The sequence below is a fragment of the Urocitellus parryii genome, unplaced genomic scaffold, assembly GCF_045843805.1.
Source record: "Urocitellus parryii isolate mUroPar1 unplaced genomic scaffold, mUroPar1.hap1 Scaffold_184, whole genome shotgun sequence".
In the NCBI taxonomy this organism is placed as follows: Eukaryota; Metazoa; Chordata; class Mammalia; order Rodentia; family Sciuridae; genus Urocitellus; species Urocitellus parryii.
Window position 1 is genome coordinate 14,694 of NW_027552281.1, and position 17,761 is coordinate 32,454.

General features: G+C 37.7%; 2 pseudogenes; both read right to left on the reverse strand.

Annotated features, from left to right (window-relative positions):
• Window positions 1-331: 331 nt before the first annotated feature.
• Window positions 332-7,563, reverse strand: LOC113178052 (thymidylate synthase-like; annotated as a pseudogene).
• A 50-nt stretch (window positions 7,564-7,613) lies between these two features.
• On the reverse strand, window positions 7,614-16,672 carry LOC113178051 (glucose-induced degradation protein 8 homolog pseudogene; annotated as a pseudogene).
• Window positions 16,673-17,761: the final 1,089 nt, after the last annotated feature.

The following is a 17,761-nucleotide window of genomic DNA, read 5'->3' on the forward strand; positions in this document are numbered from 1 at the left end:
AATAAGCATTCATAAGCTCATATGTTATGATGGATGGGTTACTTTGAAATTGAAGGGAATAGCTTATACAACTAATGAAACTCACAAGTGTCTTCATGAAGCCAAGAGACTGAAATACTATATATTTTTGCTAAAAGTATATAAGTTTCCACTTTCTTCTCTCAGGATTTTCATGCTTCCTCAGTTAACAAAACATGATTACTAAAATAATAGCAGTTATGTCTGCAGTGGTAACATACTTAAAAGCTAATGAAGAATAATTGGTAAGTCATTTTATTTTTATGCTGAGGATCGAACCCAGCGCCTCGCGCATGCCAGGTGAGCGCGTTACGGTTTGAGCCACATCCCCAGCCCCAACCCTTTGAAGGATTTTGAGCTTTGGGAAAGCTCTTGGTTCTTGTAGAAGCTAAATTTTCAGTGGCCCAATGTGATTCAGGTAAATATGTGCATTCCCGAAGAATGAATAAAGTCACCTGGCTGCAGGTCCATGATGTGTGCAATCATGTAAGGTAAGCAGGGCATAGCACTGATGTTGAAAGGCATGCCCAAGCCCATGACTCCTGACCTATGATACAGCCAGGAGGACAGCTCCCCATTCACCTTGTAGAACTAGCAGAAGGCATAGCATGGAGGCAGCACCATCAGAGGAAAATCTTTTGGTTTCCAAACACACATGATGATTCTTCTGTCTTCAGGGTTGGTTTTGATGGTGTCGATCACTTTTTACATTTGGCCTACTCCTTGACCAGAATAATCTAAATCCATATCTTTGTGTTCTGTCCAAAAATGTCTCCAACTGAGCCCAGGTCCCTTTCTTTTCTGGTGGAGAATCCCAGGCCATCCCAAAAGGCTTGAGATGCATTGGCATCCCAGATGTTTACTTGCCTGGAAGATAGTTCTTAGCATTTGTGGATCCCTTGATAAACCACACCAACTCCTCCAAAACACCATTCCAGAATACACATTTGGTTGTCAGCAGAGGAATTCACCTCTCAGGCTGTAGCATGATTTCTGAAGCCGTAACACAGGATGGGTTTGATTTGCCCCAGGTACTGCAGCTCCCTGGGTTGCAGCCACTGCTCTGTACCCTGTTTCTGCAACTCAGAGCTGGTGGCGGGTACAATGAAAACTCTCTCTCTCTCTCTCTCTCTCTCTCTCTCTCTCTCTCTCTCTCTCTCTTGGTAGTCTTTTTTAAATTAATTGATTCATTATAATTAGGTATATATAAGAGCAGAATTGCATTTTGATTCATTGTACACAACTGCAGTACAACTTTACATTTCAATGGCTGTACATGATGTAGCATCACAACATATGTGCAGTCATACATATGTACATAGGGTAATGATGTCCATTTCATTCCACCATCTTCCCTGCCCCCATGCACCCTCCCTAACCTCCAGTTAAAATTCCTCCATTTTTCCCATGCCTCTCCTCTCCCCATTATGGATCAGCATCCACTTACCAGGGAGAACATTTGGTCTTTGGTTTTCTGGGATTGGCTTATTTTACTTAGCATAATATTCTCCAACTCCATCCATTTACCTGCAAAAGCCATAATTTTATTCTCTTTTAATGCTGAACAATATTCCACTGTGTGTATATATACCACAGTTTATTTATCCATTCATCCATTGAAGGGCATCTAGGTTGCTTCCACAGTTTAGTTTTTGTGAATTGAGTGAATTGAGCTGCTATGAACACTGATGTGGCTGCATTACTATAGTATGCTGATTTTAAGTCCTTTGGGTATAGACCAAGAAGTGGGATAGCTGGGTCAAATTGTGTTTCCATTTCAAGTTTTCTAAGCAATCTCCATACTGCTTTCCAGATTGGTTGCACCAATTTGCAGTCTCACCAGCATGTATAAGTGTACCTTTTCCCCACATCCTCACCAATATTTATTGTTGCCTGTATTCTTGATAACTGTCATTCTTACTGACATGAGAAGAAATCTTAGCATAGTTTTGATTTGTATTTCTCTAATTACTAGAGATGTTGAACATTTTTTTCTATATTTGTTGATTTAATGTATATCTTCTTCTGAAAAGTGTCTGTTCAGCTTCTTAGCCCATTTATTGATTGGGTTGTTTGTGGTTTTTTGTGGTAAATTTTTTGAGTTCTTTGTGTATCCTGTAGATTAGTGCTCTAACATGTGTGTGTCATCAGATAAAGACTCTCAGTAAGTCTTAATTGATAAAGAAATTCTCAGCAATTATTGTAGGTCAAATTGTTACACTCTCTGCATGAAAGAAAATCCAAGTGCTCTATAAGCATAACCTAATTATAAACTATTTACATCAATGAAAATTTTAGACAATAATTAATGAGGACTTGTATTTTCAGATGAAAACATTTTTTGCTGATAGTTAACAATGTACCTCTCATTTAATATTTCAAGTTACCATTTGGTAAGTTAATATGTAGGATGGGGTCCTTATAAAATATCTTGAAAACTTGGTTCTTAATAAATAGCAGAAGTGAGACATATAAAAACTCCTATTTCTTGAGAGTAGATGGAAAATTAATCACTTTGGCTATTTTTATGTAAATGTAGACTGATGTAGTAGGGTGATAGTTTTAAAATTTTAAGTCTCTGAACATGTGTTATTAATTTTATAGCATAATAATATACTTGTAATTATATTTAAAAATGATTCACTTCTCTAATTTCTTTTACCTGGTGATATTTCCTCAACTAAGGCATTAGCTAAAGTGTTCAGGTCTCTTTCTCATAGAGAAAATGAGGAACCTGGTCAGCCAAGCATGGATAACAGAAATCCCACATAGGTTTGGGAACTCAGACAGACTTATACCCTTCTGTCCTGGATAGATGGCATCTAGGAAGAACAAGGACTACTTGACAACTGTTTAGAATTCTTCCATGTCTCAGGGTCAAGAGAGGCAGCACTGTGAACTCAAGGGAGGCATGGGAATTACTTAGAAGATAAGAAAGACCTAAAACTTTAAGGTCAGCAATGAGGGATAGCTCAGCAACAGCTGCATGGTGAAGTGGGCACCATTATTAAACAATGACAGAGGCTGAGTAGCCAAGGCCAGAAAATGGTAAAGAAGGCAGCCAGGATTTATGCCCAAGTAGACATCACATTGGCACATGGACAAAGAATAAACTAATGGAACACAATATCAAGTCCAGAAACAAACCTATACATTTACAAATTTTATTTATGACATTTTATACCGGTGAGAAAAGGATGGAATATTTACAAAAGTTGACCTGGACAACATAAAAATTGAAAAAAATGAAACTAGTCACCCTCCCCAAGTCATACATAATAAACAATACTAAATGTTAATTATAAAATTATAAAATCTTTGGAACATGTATTCTCAACTGTGATTTACAGGTATTCTTAGGATATACAAAGAATAGCCCATAAAAGATTAGATTAGTTATTGACAAAACTAATACTATTTCCAACTTACAGACTATAAAAAATGGCGGCAGGGCAGGGGGAGATTCTTTAAGTTTTTATTTTATTTCTTGGTTCTAAAAAAATCTCCAGTTTTCCCTGGACAAAAAACAAGAAAATTATGGTGTATAATAATGTTTCACATTTATATAGTGGTTTAGAGACTAGTTTCATAAAAGCCATTTTATTGAATTTTCAAAAATCTCCTGCAAAACAAAATGAGTTAGGGCTAGGCTTACTGTTCTTGTTTTATAGATAAAAAAACTATATTGTTGTGTTATGTTCAAGCCAGTGAATATTAAATTCAGAGGAGAAGCTGAGTCTTGAAATTGTATCAATAGACATTATTATCCAAAGTACATATATGAAGACACGAATTGGTGTCAACATACTTTATATACAACCAGAGACATGAGAAATCATGCTGTATATTTGTTATAAGAATTGTAATGCATTCTGCTGTCATTTATTAAAAGAACAACAACAACAAATGCTGTACCAAAAAGATTAAATGATTTAGAATCCAATCAACTGCATTTGAGCCCTTCGTTCTACCAGGAATTCTCCACAGGATTATTAAAAGAAAAAAGATAAGAAAATGTTTAAAAAAAACCAGTTATCTATAAGTCACAATAACAGAAGCTATTAGATTTTTCCATTGTGCTGTTGAATTTGACAGACCAATTAAGCACTTGAATGTAGTAATCTCATATACTTTTGTATTTCTCATAGACCCTACCTTCATCTTTACATCTAGATCCCTGTCTCCATAGTGACAGGGATTTGGGGCCATTTCTTGGGTTGTTGTTGTCCACTACACTTACAAGAACTCCTGGCACACAGGAAGCTCCTGATCCATATGAAATAAGAAATGAATTATTTTATTAATTAACTTTCTACATACTGATATTTTACCAATCGGATTCCATACCATCAGCATAAGGATACTTAACAGTCTGGACCTTGTTTTCTAAGGAAACTGAGTTGGGGGTACATGGATATAAGCCTAAAAGAAAGACTAGAACAATTTGTATCCATCTGTAAAGTGCCATGGATAACTTCCTAACTGAGTACCCAGCAGCCTAAAATTTACCCTAAAATCAAACATGCAGTGAGTAGAATATCCTGGCAAGAACATAGACACAAAGAAAGACAGACAGTGTTCTACCCCTGGCTGCTACAGACTTGATATATGGCCGCAGGCAAGTGAATTAACTCCAGATGTCCTACTCCAAGGAACATGGAGATGGAGTCAATGATGTTTAAATACCCTTTGCTCCTATCACACCTTTCATCCTCCAACCCAATGTGTCCCACTAAGAAAAAAGTACAATTATAAATGTAGACTGTGATACAATACAGGGAAGGCCTTTAAAGAAAATGAGAATAAGAAAACCTCACAGTACATTTCAAATTTTAAAAGAGCCATGTTAGCTGTAAATATTTTGAAGGAAAGGTGTAAAATCCCTTCCCTTACTTTCTAAAGAGGTTTTACAAACTACTGTATATTTTCAATTCTCATCTCTTCTCTCTGTTCCTAAATCATGTATATTTTAAACTTATAATTATTGATTGGCTCTAATAAATTTCTTAGAAAAGATAGCACTTAAAATGAAACTTTTGTGTTATAGTTTTACTTCAAAAAAGATTCCAAACCAAACATTCTTATCCTGATAGTGATATTTGAAATGTTATTTTCCAATTATGAGATTTAGTGGAAGTATCTGATATTAAGTGAATTTTAGATCCAGGTAAGAAATAAGTAGTTGATAAAAATCATCATGCAACAAATGAAACATATTTTTGCTTTCTACTCATTCTATTACTTCCTTAAACACAAAGAACACAAGGCCCATAAAAGCCTATATTGCAAGTGCTATATAAAACTGTTTATATACACTTTACAAAAAGTGTATACAGAAATACAAAACAAATTTGGACAGCTCCTCTTTCCTACACAATATAAAGGCAAAGGATAATAGAAGTTCAAAATTCATAGAGAAACATCAAGTGGATAACACCAGTGAGGTTATAAATGTAGATTATTTTACAAATAAGTCCAACTCTTGGCTCCTTCAGCCTCAGTAAGTATAATTTAAAAAATAGTTTTGGTTTTACTTGAACCATGTTTACAGCTTTGTAGGCCTGGAAAACTGACAATAAGAAAGCAACAGACCAAATTGCCCAAAATAATGATCAAGAAAACACCTGGGCCACCTGTTCTAAGGAGTTAAGAATCCAGACAATAAGTTAGATGATTTAGAAACGTTGGTCCCAACTATTTGAGTATAATTTATATTGATAATTTTCACTTTGGAGTACCAGCTCATATCAAGAAGGCAAATATGCATTTTACAGCCATATATGGCAAAGATGGGCCTCAAATTCAATGAAGGGAATGGTTGTAAAATTCAATGCAGGGAACACTAAAATACTCTGTAAATATTCATTAAAGGATGAATAAGAAATGGAGAGATGAGATTTCACTAAAAGTGGCTGATATATTCAACCATCCTCATTCTAGCAAATTTTTCTCCCTAGGAAAGGAACAAACAAGTGTATCACAACAGAGATTATAACAGTTTGGTTAAGCAGAGAAGAGATGTGTATTCAGTATGGAAGAAGGAGGGAGAGAAAGGTCCCAGAAGGTTCTTCCTGCAGAGCAAAGCCTAATCCTATTCTTCCTGTGCTTGGGAAACTAGTAAATGGTGTCTAGATTATTTGAAGCAGCACAATTTCATTCTGGTACTTCTGTGAGGATCAAACTGTAATCTGAGCATTTACAGAGCTTTATTGGGGTTTATTATCTTAAAGACATTACAAAGATTATGACCTTTGAGAATTCATTTTATTTTTCTTAAGTTTATTAGTAGAGATATCTACATTATAGATATTTTCATTAGAGAGGAATAGTATGCATATAAAATAGGGTAATGAACTTGAAGTTTGCACATTTAAAATCTTGTGTTCTCACTTAGGCAGCTTATATCATTCCAATTAGTAAAATCTTATAAATAGTTTCTCAACAGTCTTGCATTTTTCTTATTTTCCCTATGTTTCTCCTACATTTTTAATTTTTAAAATTTTTCTTGGTTATTTCATTGTGAATTGAATCAATTTTTTCTAATTGTATTTTGAATATGATTTGCCTGTTAAGGCTGCTGCTTATTGTGTGTTAGGCTGTTTTCTTGTTAATTCTTATTTTTTCTTAGATACATCTCAAACAGAGAAGTTTAAAAATATATATGTGGTGATCTTTAAAAAAAAAACAACTTGCAATTTTGAAGCTGTTTATACATTGGGCCATTGATTTAATATACTCTGTATTAAAAATCCACTGTTCAGTGTCTAAATTTTACGTTATTTTACAAGGAAGGGTTGTGAATATGCCAAAAGTCTTTTTGACATCCAGGCAAATAGTTCCATTTATATCATACATACATCCATATGCACATACACAGTAAAGCAGCAATTTTAATATAGGCAAATAATACTCAAAATACTATAGAAAAAAATTGATCCCATTCTCAATTGTAAGAAAGAACATGAAATAGCCAGGAATGATTTTAAAAATGAAAAATGTAGCAGAAATGTGAGAAAAATAAGAAAATACAGGATTGAGAAGTTTTATATGTATATAAAATTTATATATATATATATAAATTATATATTGATAAATTATATGAACACTAAGAAACTATATATATTCCCCCACCACATTTAAGAAAGATGCAGACTCTGGCTAGATGATCTCTTTTGGTTTCCTTTATAATTTTCCTTTGATATAATCCACAGACCCATTTAGATTATTAACAGAATCAAAGAACATTTTGATTGTTATCTTTTCCTTTTGAAGGGAAAAAGGCATAACCCAAAATGTTCCTTGAGACTTTTCATGAGCTTGGACCTCATTTCTGCACCCCCTCCCACCGGGTATCCCAGTTTGTCCAGCCCACTGGACGTCAGCAGGCCAGAGAGGGCTGGTGATTAACAGGCCCTAACTGCCTTAGCAGGCTGTCAAAGTGCACTGATTCCTGAGGGGATCTTATTTGCCACTTGCTCTCTCAGGAATGAAATCGAAGTTCTTTACCTCGGTCGGAGCTTGACTGCCAGAAGACTGCATCCTCATGGTCCCAGCAGCACATATTTGGGAGAAGTTCTTTGGGGTTTGGACATTATTCAGAGCAGGGAAGAGACTTTCCTTGAGGCATCTGCCTTGTCTAAGGGCGATCCTGCAAACCAGGGCGCTCCAGGATTGATGCAGGGCTCCTTTCGGTTCCAACGCCAAGTCAGAGGGGCGGCGAAGCCCCTTCTTGTCCAGCCCAGGGTCCCGCGAGTAGCCGCCGCTGGCTGGCGGTTGTTAACCAGAGGCGGTGGCGCGCGCTGCAGGGGGAAGAGCAGAACCCCCACGGGATAGGGCAGTGGTCCAGGGACCTACCAGGCGTCTTTCCTGTAGGTGACTCCTATCTGCTTTTCCTGCCCACCTCTGTCCCGCCCCTGGCAGGCGGCCAGGTCCCATTTCTACCAAGGCAACCGCCCTTAGGGCCACCCCACCGCCTGCCTCCAAGGAGCTCCTGCCGCCAGCGGGCAGTAGGGACTAAGGAGCGCCCAGCTTCTTGCCCAGGTGAGGGTTGGGGCAGCGCCTGTGACCCGCGAGGGACGGCAGCAGGGAAGTGGCGCTGAACCTCTGGGGATGTGTGGCATGCACCCGGGCTCAGAGAGCATGAGGCGTCTAGCCGCCAACATAGACGACAAGAATGTTTTTAGGATACCGAGGGCTATGAGAGCTTTTAAGGAGAGAATAAGAGGGAGCAATTGAGCGAGACTGGAGGGGTGAACTGGAGAGCTAATGCGCCCCTGGCCTGGTCCTGAAGTCCTGCAGCAACATCCTACAGCTCATCCTGAGTCCCCGAATTGTATTGAAGGGTGATTTCTCTAGGAGCTGAGGTCCCTGTTCCCACCAAAGCATCTGTAAAGAAGTTTTCCTTTTAAGAATAGAGAAAGCAGAGAAGTGCGATCCTTATAAACAGAGAAATCTTGCCTGAAAAGGATTCCATCTCAGCTTGCTCACTAGCTGTACTATTCTCTTCTCCAGTGCTTTGTATTAGCACCTTGCTAAAATCCCCCTTTGAGAATTTTTTTAAAGCAGTTTGTTAATTGTTAGGATGGAAATGGGCCTGTAAACCTTAACATAGTTGTTGTAATGAGACTAACTTTAAAAAAGGGTTTGTGTGTGAAAATCCAAAGTATCTTCATGGGTTTTTCTTGTGGTTTCTGTAGTTTGGTGAATTAACTAATTGTCCAGGAGTCCAAATTCTCAAGAATTTTTGTAACTCATATAATTTTAGTAGCTTTAGAGTAATTTTAGGAGCTTTGTGTTCCTTGTGTAAAAGTGCTAAAATTGAAGAATGAGTTACAGTCTTGCTGTTCTTGCCCCAAGTGTTTAAGTTCAGATCCTGAATATTTATCCTTATAGTGGCATATATATATATATATATATATATATATATATATATATATATATATATATATATTTGTGGTTGTTATGTGTTACAGGCCCAGGATTCCAGCTGCAGCCTTAGACGTGTATTCTGTGTCTTGGTATCTGAACATTATATTTTCAAGCTTTGCTAAAGGTAAGTTGATAAAGTTGACACGTTTTATGGATTTGGCAGAGCCTAAGTGCTAAGTTTTCACAGATATATGCAGGTGCATGTTGTTCATACTATTTGGATTTTTAATACATTATTAAAGATAGTTGTTTTAAAATGAGAAGACTTAGTAATGTATAAGCTTTCAACGTATATTCTTTATGAATATATTGATGTGATGTCTAGCTTGTGAAAAATTACTCTCATCTTTCTTGGTTACTTTTCTTTATTATTCTTGGGGACAAAAATGCAAAGTAAAAGATTCAATTTGATGACTTTTAATATGACCTTGGTACATGTATCTATTGGAAGAGATTTTGATCACATCTCAAAATGTTATAGTATCATCCTGCACTTCCTTTTTCTTTTCAGCATAATATTTTGGTGCTTACATTCTTTAAAAAATATCTTTTATCTATTAAATCTAAGATATTTGAAGGTCAATAAATTGATACTAATAGTTTTGTCAAACAAATATTTTAAAGCTTAAATATACTTTAGGATATGTAGTTCTTTATGTAACATATAGAGGTTTGATGTAAATGCAATTTACAAAGCATTTCCACAATACCTGGGGTTGTGACTCAGCGATAGAGTGCTTACCTAGCACATTCGAGGTTCTGGGTTCGATCTGCAGCACCACATAAAAATAAATAAATAAAATAAAGATATTGTGTCCAACTACAACTAAAAATAAATATTAAAAATAATTTCTGCATTGTATTTTACAACTTTTCTTCTTACGATGATCCCTTAATTAGTTTATATGATTTGATAATTTGAAAAATGTTTCTAGCAAACTCCCTTTCCCTGCTAATAGGAAATAGTTTTCTATTAGTCTTTTAAACTAAGTCACATAAAGACTGTTTATCAATCTGGGGACAGACAGGGAATCAGGAACCTCAGAATGGGAAGCATTGCTCTTTTAAACTAAACTGCAATCATCTATTACTGAACACCTAATATTTACTGTGGACTTTGACCTGGTTTGTGTCTTGACTCATTTACAGTGTTACAACCTTAAGTACTTTCCAATCCTCTGTCTTCTTTCTGAAATTAGGGGTTACAATAATAATTTTCCTTAAAATTTTCTTATAAGTATCAACTGATATAATGAATATAGAACTATAAGCACACTGGGTACCTGGAATACAGTAAGCCAACAGAACAATGCTGGCCATTGTCTTTATCCATTGTTCCTATATCTGAGGGTAATTAAACATAGATAAGTTTATTTTCTGGACATTATTTGATAAGGATACAAAGCCTCATATAAAAATTATAGGTTTATAGTTTAAAAGCTGAATTTAAACTTAAAACATATTTACATGGGAATCGGTTTACTTATCAATATTTTCAAATCAGTGAAATTTGCATAAATTCCCAGAGTCCAAGTTTTTCTTGAAAAACCTAGGATGGGTTGCCCACTTTTCATGGGCATACTGATAGACCCAACCTTTCTTAAAATTGGGCATCTCGCCATAAAACCATGAAAAGATAATTTCGGCTTTACTATAAATTACTGCAAATTCTGAACCTACTTGGAATGCCTGCCCGTGCCCTGAACTCACCCAGGTCCGGTTTTCCCTGACCAGATAACAACCCTTTCCTAAACCTTAGTGACGCCTCATAAATTCTGGCCTTCCCTGGCAGGACAATGACCCTCTCTGAGTCTCTAAGATCTCCATAAATTCTGATGCCGGGGCCAGCAAAAATATAAACTTGTGTTATGCTCCTCAGAGTGTTGTTATCTGTAACCCCCCCTTTGTGTAACTTTTGGGCTATAAAAGTGGGCCACAAAGAAGCCTCAGGGCTGTCTTGTTCCCGCCGTTTTGGGAGGGAGAGGCAGCCCAGCCGGTCGAAATAATAAGCTTGCTTTAATTTGATTTTAATTGGAGTCAGTGGTCTTTTCTTGCGTCCTGGTCTAACACATACACCCTCCACTTTGCCACAAGGCTGCCATTTTCTGAATTTTTTCGTCAAGACCTGTTTCACTCATATGTGAACCTCCCTAGTTCCTTCAGACATCTGCATTTGTATTTTTTTGTTTAACTCTGGAAATATCCCTTACTAAATTAAACAGTTAATTATGTAGTCCCAACTTTCATCCTTTAAAGTGTGGAGGAAAATAATCCTTTTTACAAAGCAATTTACAAAGCATTTCCTCATAAAACTTAGGTGATACTTATATCAACTCTAAAAATTTGCTTGGTCATGCATTATTTTTTTAAAATATGTATTTCTTAGTTGTAATTGGGCACAATACCTTTATTTTAATATGGTGCTGGGGAACGAACTCAGGCCCTCGAACATTCTAGGCAAGTGCTCTACTGCTGAGCCACAACCCCAGCCCTGGTCATGCATTATTATTCCATTTTACAGCTGTAACATTTACTCCTACTTTTATACTAGCACTTAAAATATTGATCTAATGATTTAAAAGGTTTCTTTCAATTTTTAAATTTTCTATAATGGAGAAAATTTCTCTGAAATGATAACCTCCTGAGACAGGAGGATCACTAGTTCAAGTCCTGTAGCTCCAGGTACAGCATCTGGAGCACATTACACCACGATGTTCTCTCCAAATGCCTTGCATAGCTCGGCCACTATGGCTTTGCTGGTTGCAGCCCACATGGTCTCACTTGGCTTGTGTCCGCTGGATTTTCTCAGCTTTCCTAGGCAGATGTTCCATGTTACTGGCATCACTTAATCTTGGGAGTCTCTACTGCAGCTTTGTTTTCCTTCTCACATCTTCACATATTGCCCTTGCAGGGGTGGCCCATAAAAACTCTGTCGTTGCTGTACTTTGCTTGGCCTCTAAGGTCTTCCTTTAAAATCTCAGTGAAAGCCTCCATGACCCCTTAACTCCAGCATCCTACATTCCTGCAGAACCAGCACCACATGATTGACACCAAGGTATACCACCATCTGGAGCAGTAGTGAAGCCTCCTGGGACCCTGGCTGCAACAGTCTCTGAGTGCATGGGTGGCTGAGCAAGGAACAACAACTTCCTAGGTCCCCCATGTGTAAGCCAGGTTCCCCCTTGGTGTCTTCTCAATGAAATTTTTACTTTTACTCCTTAAACATGAGATGCCCTCAAGCCATCTTTCCAATTGTTTCTGGGTGAAGTAATTAGCATTTAAAGTGTGTATTCACTTTAACAAGCATATTCCCTTTAACAACCATACCTTCTTAGTCTCAGTTTTCCTCCCAATTTTCTGGCCAAACTGCAAGTTTTTCAAATCTTTCTGCCTACTTTCTGCTCCTGATTATCACAACAAACTTCGCCTGCAGTATCCATGCCACCAACTGAATGACACCACTGAGGAAGTACTCTAAACGTTTCCAATAAAACTGATTTTCTCCATTTTACCTTTTCTTTCACTTTTAATTATATATTTTGCAATGGTTTTGGACTTTTACATTTTTTTGGTGGATTAAGTCTTCATTACATATAGTGACCCTTTTTACTGATAATAAATATTTCTGTCTTAAAACATATCTTGACCAATATTAATCTAGACACACCACTTTCTTTCATTAGTATTTCTATGGTACTATTATTTTATGTCCAATATTTCTTTGTAGGTTTTATGTGTATCTCTCATAAATCACCTATGGCTTCTAATTTCTGTTTTTTATCCCCGTTGGTGAATTGGTGTTAAGAGCTCCTCATTGTCATATTTCATTCTGATGGTTCCCCAAACGCCCCCCCCCTCCTGATTTCCTTTTAATAATACTATTTGAGCTTCCTAAATTTGAGTGTTTACACCTTGAACTTATTTGGGAAAACTCAGCCATCACTGATAGCTTTTTTCCATTCTCTTTTTTTTCTTTTTTTATACCTTTATTTTATTCATTTGTTTGTATGTGGTGCTGAGGATCGAACCCAGGGTTTCTCACGTGCAAGGCAAGTGCTCTACCGCTGAGCCACAACCCCAGTCCCGCTTTTTTTCCATTCTCTATTTTCTCTCCTCTCAAACTTAGATGAGATGTGTGCTTGACTTAAGCAGTCAGGAAAAGAGAGTTAAACCAGGCAATTTGACAAAAGGAATTCGATATAGGGAACTAGTTACAAATGTCTTGGTGCATCTAAAAGACAAATAGGAGATAATGAGAAAGTTAAAATTTAGAAATAGCAAAAAACTATTGGCTTTCCTAGGACTATAGAGATACAATGAGAAAATAGCCTGACCAGAACTTAGAAGTGAAGGGTATCTAAAAACACTATGTTTCTGTTCTATAAGAAGAGGTATGATAGAGGATACAGTCATTGATGGAGACACTACCACAAAACTCAGAGAAGAGAGAGGAGAAATATCCTGGTATCTCCCTTTATTCTATCCTCTATTTTCTGAAGCCATTAGGCCAACGAGTATGGAGCATATAGTTTTGAGATGTCAGCCTCAAAGATTCAGGTCATAAATAATCATGAATCATTCTGTGAGCAAACTAGTCATTTAATTCTCTCCATATCTTTTAACTTGGCTTTTATATTTTCTATTGTCTTGTCCCCTTATATTGTATTCTGGGTAATTCTTTTGTTTTGGTAAAACAAATACCGAATAAAACATATCCTTCTAAACATTTTTGTGTGCAGTTCACTGATAATTAAGTTCACTGAACCCATACAACAATAATCCATTCCCCTTCCCCCCTACAATTCCACTTTCTATCTTTGCATTTGACTATTCTAGACACCTCATTTCTCTTTTATTACTGGATTATTTCACTTAACGTTTTTCATTGGCTCTTCCATGTTGTAGTATGCATTGAAATTTCTTTCCTTTTTAAGGTTGAAGAATATTTCACTATATAGTGCCAGTGTTTCCACTGGCATTGAATCACGAGCCACCACACAGCTTTGTAGGTTCAAACAGCAATTCTTTATTCCGGATCTCACACCAGCCTCCACACACGTTCAGGGAAATTCTCAATACACGTCCTAAATACTTTTTCTCCAGGAGGACTCAGTGGGAACTCAGGCAGCAGGCACGCCCTACTCCCAGCAGCCATAATCTTCAACCTCTAACTTCCCTAAAACTTCTATTATCATGCCCTAAACCCAAGGACAGGGATACTTCCTGCAGGAATACACCCTAATCCTGGATCCACCCTGGTGATTGAGCAGGGTCACCTTTCTCAAACACACAAGCAAGGTCGCAGCAAATTTCCAAGGCAAGTCCATTTAACATGGGGTACACTGGCAAGGATTATGATGCGTCATACCTACTTGGTAATGGCCCTCAGCAATATAGATATAACACATTTTGTTTATCTCTTTATCCATCAGTGGACACATATGTCATTTCACTGCTGTAAACATGGAGGTACAAGTGTCTGTTTGAGCTCATATTTTTAATTCTTTAGAGTTATTTTGGAGAAACAGAATTGCTGGGTCATATGATAGGTAGTTCTGCTCAATTGTTTAAGGAACTGCCATACCATTTCCCACATGTAACCCAGCTATCCCACTCCTGAATATTTATGATAAGAAATAAAATCAGCATATTATATTGATACAGCCACATCAATGTTTACAGCAACACAACTCATAGTAGCCAAGTTATGGAAACAGCCCAGGTGCCCATTGACAGAGCAATGGATACAGAAAATGTAGCATATACACAATGGAATTTTACTCAGCCATTAAGAAGAAAGAAATTATGGCATTTGCTGGTAAATGGATGGAACATAAAAGCATAGTGCTAAATGAAATAACTCCAACTCAGTAAATCAAGGGTTAAATATTTTCTCTCATATGCAGAAGCTAGGTCAAAATAAGGAAAAAAAAGAGAGAAGGGGAATCCCATGAAAATAGAAAAGAGATCAGTGGAGTGCAGGGAGGGAGCAGGAAGGCACTGGAATGGAGAGAGGAGGGATGGGAAAAGGGAAGAATGGTGGAATGGAATTGACCAAACTCTGCTATGTGCATATGTGAATACACCACAGTGAATTTCACCCTTGTGTAATCTATAAGCTATTAATTTAAAAAGAACTGTAAATAAATTAAAGGCCAGTAAAGGGTAATGAATGGGGATGGTAGGAGGGGAGGGAAGGGAAAATATAGGGGATAGAGTTGGAGCAAATTATATTCCAGTCTCAAATGATTATAACAATATGAATCCCAATATTATGTATAACCATAACTAACTAATAAAAAATGTTGAGGTTTTGATAGCAATTGCATTGAATTTGTAGATCACTTGGGGCAATATTGGAATCTTACCAGTGTTAAATCCTTCAATTTATGAACATGGGATGTTTTTCCATTTATTTGTGTGTTCTTTAATTTCAATGATCTTTTATAGTTTTCAGTGTATAAGTCTCTCATCCTCAATTTAGTTTATACCCAAGTATTTTATTCTCTTTGTTGTTACTATAAATACAATCGTTTTCTTAATTTCTTGTTTCTTTTTAGATTGTTCATTATTAGTGTATGAAATGCAACTGATTATTTTTTAGGATTTATAAATTTATATATTTTTTTCCTAGAGAAGAAAACAAAAACAAATGAAAAACACGGTGTGAGGAAAAACTGGAAGATGAAGGTCTGGCAAGACTTAGAAAAATTAACAAAGGAATTGTCTGCCTACAAGCCAGCAGAAAGTAAGAGTGATGGGTGCTCTTCTTGTCCCTCCATGGGGTCTGGTTTAACAGCAGCCCTAGGAACCCAGCCCCTATGGCAGCCAGACACAGGAGCTCCTGGAAAGTGACCCAAGGTGTGAAGGTCCTCAGAACACACCAAGTGCACAGACAGACAGCCTTCCCAGAATGTGCCCTTCACCATGGGGCTTCCAGTATTTAAAAGGGCCATTTTCCTTGTAAGAAAGATGCTAAGTCAAACAAACAAACAAACAAACAAACAAACCTACAAGAGGGGAAAAATGTTCCTGCTGCAGTGAAAGTCTTCGGTTCCTGCGAAGGAAGGTGAGCCCTGTGTGCAGGACAGTTCGGGATTGGCTTGCAAGGCTCTCCTTGGGCTCCTGGATCACATCTTTGCTAAGGTGTGTCATTTTGGGATATTTTACTTTCTTCTGGTCCAGCACATTCTGAGCCCAAAATGACAGTTTCTGCAATTTTGCCATCTTGGGTGTTGATTCGCGATTTTCATAAGGTAGAACAGCTTGGTTAACCTCACTCCAAACCTTTTGCTTTTGCATCCTGAGCTGACTCCTCAGGGCTATAGAAGGCCAGCAGGGTCAGCATGCGCTCCATCTCTGTGAGGCACTCTGCTCTCCTAGCCCTGCTCTCTCTAGCTTCGCCTAGATCTGTCGCGGGCGGATCAGCTCAATTACTTGCTGTTGCTGCAGATGAAAGTGAAGGTACCGGTTTGTGTCCAAGAGCTCCGGACAGGGACTGTTAATCAATGGGTGGCTTCTGGAATCATCTCCGGAATCTTGATTCTCTCATCAAGAGTATCCGGATCCACGCTGGGTTGAAACCCAGATTCTATGCGACAATTCTCTGCTGCTCCCTTAAAGTCATCTGTGACCAAGTAATTAATGATGAGGCGATTCATGTCCTGTTGAGCTTTTCCATCCACTCATCTTTCCTGATTTCATCAGGCTTTTCTGCATAACTCATTCTGGTTTATTTCTTTCGGATCCCGCCTCCCGCGCAATCATTCTGGGTGGTGGCCACAGCACAGCGCCTCTGCAGCAGGTAACCCGACTTGGGAGGGGCAGTTGCAGCAATCGCCAAGCAGAGGCAGGTGGAGGCCAAGGTGAGGCGGAGGCGGAGGTGGAAGCGGAGGCCAGAGAGGGAACCAATGCAACTGATGTTTGCATGCTGGTTTTTTTTCCTGAAACTTTGCTCAACTCATTCTGACAATTTTTTCTCCCACATTTTGCTGTTGGGGATAGACTAGCTGGAATACGCATGCGCGCGGTGTGTGTGTGTGTGTGTGTGTGTGTGTGTGTGTGTGTGTGTGTGTGTGCGCGCGCGCGCGCTTACGCTTGCTTTAGGGTTTTCTACATATAAAAAAATGTTATACATAAACAGTGGTAATTTTACTTCTTTCCAGCCTTTTATTTCATTTATTTACTTATTTATTTAGCCTGATTGCTGTGTCCAGTACTATGTTAAGCAGAAGTGAAAGTGGGCATCGTTGTCGTCCTCCTCCTATTAGGGGAGACATTTTTAATATTTCCACCGAGTATGATGAAAGTTATGGGCTTTTCACATATGCCTTTATTATGTTGAGCTAAGTTTCATCTGTGTATAGTCTGTAGAGTGTTTTTTTTTTAATTTTCAAACAGCACTGAACAATGCTGTCAAATGCTTTTTCTGTATCATTTTTTAAATTATTAGTTGTAGGTAATAGTGGGTTCATTTTGACATATCCATACATGTATACAATATAATTTACTCCATTTCAATTCCTAGCATTTCCCTTTCCTTTCCCTCCTACCTCCACCAATCCCTTCCTCTCTTCTATTGATATTTCTTCCATTAATTTAATATTTTTTAATTGTTGCAATATAGACATACATAAAGTGGAATTTATTTTGATATATTCACACAGGCCTATAACATAGTTTGATCAGTTTTATTCTACAGTTCCTCCCCTTTCCTATCAGTCCTTCCTCCTCCTGATTTCCCTACCTTTAATCTAGCGTTCTCCCTTTTGTTTTCATAAGATCTCCTCTCTCCCCTTTTTTAGTTCCTTATATC